Source organism: Cyprinodon variegatus, unplaced genomic scaffold (assembly GCF_000732505.1).
Source record: "Cyprinodon variegatus isolate N-32 unplaced genomic scaffold, C_variegatus-1.0 Scaffold817, whole genome shotgun sequence".
In the NCBI taxonomy this organism is placed as follows: Eukaryota; Metazoa; Chordata; class Actinopteri; order Cyprinodontiformes; family Cyprinodontidae; genus Cyprinodon; species Cyprinodon variegatus.
This window is the reverse complement of record NW_015151270.1, coordinates 10,338-15,271: the sequence shown is the minus strand read 5'-3', so window position 1 is coordinate 15,271 and position 4,934 is coordinate 10,338.

Below are 4,934 nucleotides of genomic sequence, written 5' to 3'. Positions count from 1 at the left end.
ACGCTCAAATGTTACCTGTGGAGTACCACAGGGATCAGTGCTAGGACCAATTCTCTTTACTTTATATATGCTCCCAATCGGCAGAGGTATTAGACAGCATGGGATTAATTTTCACTGTTATGCTGATGATACCCAGCTATATCTGTCTATAATCCAGATGAAGCTAACCCATTACATAGATTACAGGCACGTCTGAAGACATAAAAACCTGGATGACTCTTAACTTTCTGCTTCTGAATGCAGACAAAACAGAGGTTATAGTCTTTGGACCAGATTCTTTGAAAAATAAGCTGATTAGTCAGTCACTTCATTTGGATGGGATTAAACTGATTTCAGATAATAAAGTAAAAAATCTTGGTGTTGTTTTTGATTAGGACCTGTCATTCAAATCCCAAATCAAAGAGGTTTCTAGAATTTCCTTCTTTCATCTGAGGAATATTGCAGAAATGAGAAATCTCCTGTCCAGGGTGATGCTGAGAAACTAGTCCATGCATTTGTTACTTCAAGGCTGGACTATTGTAATTCTTTACTATCAGGAAGTCCACAAACTGTAGTTAAAAGCCTTCAGCTGATCCAAAATGCTGCAGCCAGAGTTCTGATGAAAATGAAAAAGAGAGATCACATCTCTCCTATCCTGGCTTCTCTTCATTGACTTTCTGTTAAATCCAGAATAGAATTTAAAATCCTCCTTCTCACATATAAAGCCTTAAATGGCCAAGCTCCATCTGATATCAGAGATCTGATTGTTCCTTATGTTCCTAACAGAGCACTTCGCTCTCAATCTGCAGGTTTACTAGTGGTTCCTAGAACTTCTAAAAGTAGAATGGGAGGCAGATCTTTTAGTTATCAGGCTCCTCTCCTGTGGAACCAACTACCAGTTTTAGTCCGTGAGGCAGACACCCTGTCTACTTTCAAGGCTAGGCTTAAAACTTTCCTTTTTGATAAAGCTTAAAGTTAGAGTGGCTCAGGTTATCCTGAGCTATCTGACTGGGCCGCTAATAGGCTTTGGCTCGGGTACTGGTCCGCTAATGGGCTCTGGCTCAGGGACTGGCCCGCTGACCCTATGGAGAGGTGTCAGGCTGACCCCCTGGAGGCGAAGTGGGATTTCTCCACCAAAAGCAACCTGATCATTCCAGTCCACGTCTTTTGCACTCTGCAGCACTGCTCAGCAACACAGAGGAGAGAGAAAGTGAAGCAGATTCTTTAAAATTTATAACTGCACTATCTGATAAAGATCTAATAAAATGTAACCATCTTTTGAGGGAAGAGAATTCTGTTAAAGTAATCCTGAACGTTATTAGAAAGTGGTCAGAGAGGACAGGGTTTGAGGAAATACTGTTATTTCTTCACATTCTATGCCGTATGTCAGCACAAGATCCAAAGTATGAAGATGAGAATGTGTGGGACTATTCACATTTTGATCAAAGCCAATAGCGCCTAAGATAGCATTAAAGGCTGCTCTTAAGCTATCGCCTTCAATGTCAGCATGGATGTTAAAATCTCCCACTATGATGACCCTGTCAGTATTTAATACCAAATCAGAAAGGAACTCTGAAAACTCATCTAAAAATTCAGAGTAAGGACCTGGTGGACGATACAAAGTTACAAAAAGAGAGGTTTTCTTGCTTTGTAATTTGGATGAGGGAAATTAAGGGTTAAATGTTCAAAAGAGTAAGTATTAACTGTCTTTGGAGTAATCAGTAAGTCAGACTGAAAGATTGTTGCAACTCCTCCTCCTTTCCCAGAACTTCTGGGTATGTGAAAATTTGAATAACTTGAAGGAGTTTCCTCATTTATGCTCACATAATCCTCTTGCTGCAGCCAGGTTTCTGTAAGGCAACATAAATCAAATTGATTATCACAAATCAAGTCATTAACTAGCTGACTTTTAGAGGATAGAGATCTAATGTTAAACAGACGGCATTTAATTGTTTTAAATTTTTCCCCAATTGGAGTTATTTTAATTTGAATTAGATTATCATGGTTTACTACTTTGGGAATCTTTGCTAACTTATTAGATTTTGGTCGTGGGCAAGACACTGTCTGGATGGAGTAAAGAGTGGGGAACAGTAGGGAACCTGCAGAGATGTGTGTTAAACTACACACACAACTGATGCTCAAATGTCAGATTGACTTTCATGTGGCTCCAGCCTCCTATGTTTTCCTTCAGCTGGTATGTTTGTTTAGTGTTACATGTGCTTTTTTTGTGCTGAGGTGTTTTTTTATATTTCAAACTGTACCCTGAGAAGAATAAAGTGTGAAATATGCTTTTTCCCCCACTATACCTCCCCAATGGGGCTCCTGTCTTTACACAGAGATAAAGCCAGCACTTCATCCCATGTTGTCTAATAATTCTAGCAATTGGGAAAATAAACTGAATATTGTAAAGAGAATTGGTCCTAGCACTCATCCTGTGGTACTCAACAGGTAACCCTGGAACATGAGGAAGATTTATCATTAACATGAACACACTGATATTGGTCAGATAGATCAGATTTAAACCAGTCTAGCACTGTTTCTTTAATTCCTACAAAATATTCAAGTCTTTCTAAAAGAAAGTTATGATCAACTGTATCAAATGCAGCACTGAGATATAACAGGACAAGTACAGATACAAGTCCATCATCTGAGGCCATGAGAATATCATTTTTGACTTTACCAGAGATGTTTGCATGTGTTCACTTTCCTTTTTCCCTCCTGCTGATTACTTATGTGCTCCTGTTCAGTCTAATTACCACTCATTCCTCCCACCTGCCTCCCAGCCTTCATAAGTAGGCATTTGACCAGATGGCAGTGCCAGACTGTCTGAAAGCCCATTTTAGTAAAGATCCAGCATTTCCTCTTGGCCTGATTGCCTGATCTTGACATTTTTAGCCTTCTGGATTGCTCTGCTCTGCCTTACCCCTGATCGTGGCGGCCTAAGCAGCATTGTTGCTCAATTATTTGCAAATGTGTGGAGAGTTGTGTGTCTGTATCTAGATTTATGTGTGTGCAGTGGGATTTGAAATGTGTTAGGAGATTTGTCTGTCTGTCCGAGGATCTGCAAATGTGTAAAATAACTTGTGTGTAATTGATTAGCAAATGTGTACTAAGTTCTATGGGGGTGTAGATCAGTCCGTAAACATACAGAGTCACTTAAGTCTGTATTTTTGCTCTTATACATGTGATTTTTGCCATGTGAAATCTGCAAATGCATAGAGGGGATTCGTATGTGTAATATCTTGATTTGTGCCTTGAGCACAGGCTTGCAAGCTTATGGTGGGCATTTATCATAAAATCAGCTTTTCTGACCATCTGTATTTATTTCTAAGACATCAAAGAAAAGTTTTAACTTGGAAGAACTAAATTTTGACTATCCTGAATGATACTTTAATATATCTGAAATGATATTATGACAAGATATCAATCTATCACATTTTGGAGAGTCACAATATCTTTTGAGATATCTCAAATGGCATCGCCTGAATCCTCATTTAAAGTTTCCCACATCTGGAATTATAATCGAGATATATCAAAGTTAATTTCTAATAGCCAAAACTATATATTTTGATATCTGAAATACGAAATAGCCCCCTAGCAGTCACTGAGCTATCATAACAGGTGCCTGCAGAATTTAGGGCGGCTGCAATGGTGAGAGTACTGTCCCCTGTACTGCTGACCGCCTGATTAGACAGTTGACCCTCCAGTCTAACAATCTGTGGTCTGTTTGTCAGGTAGTCTTTGATCCAGGCATTTGTTGATGCCTCCACCTGAGTTATCTGTTGTTTCTTACCAAGTCAGTCAGGCTGAATTGTGTTAAATGTTCTGGAGAACTCAGGGAATATTATCCTCACATTGCTGTCTGACTTGTCTAAATGACAGTGAGTTTGTTGAAGCAGATGTTTGATGGCATTTTCAAATCCAATTTTGCGGTGATAAGCAAGCGGCAGGGAGTCCTGATAGCTGCCTGTTTGTTTTCTGATGTGAACCAACAGAAGTCTCTCTAGGACCTTCATGATAAGGGGAGTTCGGGGTAACAGATCTATAGTCACTGATGACTGTTGGTTGGGTCTTCTTTGGACTGGAACAAGGCAGGAGGTTTTCCACATCACTGGAACTTTCTCTTTGGTCAGACTAAGCATGAAGAGGTGCTGTAGAATCCCACAGAGCTGCTCTGCACATGACTTAAGGACAATCAGACTGACACCATCAGGACCTGGTGACAAACCACATTGAAACAGATGTTTTGCATTCCAGAACAGACAAATACCATAAATCTAATTTTTCCTAATTGGTTGTTGAGGAGTGAGCATACTACAATTACTGTGCGACATGTAATCCAGCAGAGCATATAAACTGTATGTCAGCCAGTGTCAGAATAAAGTCTACATTCTTTATTCATCAAAGTCACCTACCACTGCACATCTAACTGCTTAGTTGATGTCTAGAGCATATTTTGAAAGAATTTAACTCAATTTGATTTTCATGAGCTCTAAAAAGGGGTTAGAGATTCAAAAATAGCAATTACTACAACAATTCATACACATAGCAACTATTCTTTATTTATTATTGTCTGTTCTTCATTGTAATATGGATGAATGAAATGTAATGAAGTAAGACTTCTTTTTGAATCAATGTTGAATGTATGTTTTGTGGTTTTAAATAAACATAAGTAGAGAAATGTCATGATGGGTCACAAAGATCTAACCCACATGCAGAAAACCACTCAGAGGCACGGAAAAAGTTAACAGTTTATTGGTGAGGTTTACAAAACTCAGAGAAAGATAGGGAAAAGAGGTTATTCTCAGATCGGGGGAATCCTGCGGTCAGGTGAACTGGAACCGGAAACTCTAGGGGGGAGATCACAGTGGTGAGTTCAAGGTCCGTAGGGAAATTGATTGAAGGAGATGAATGGAACAGTTTTTACTCACGTAGGATGGTTCTTGATTGATCCT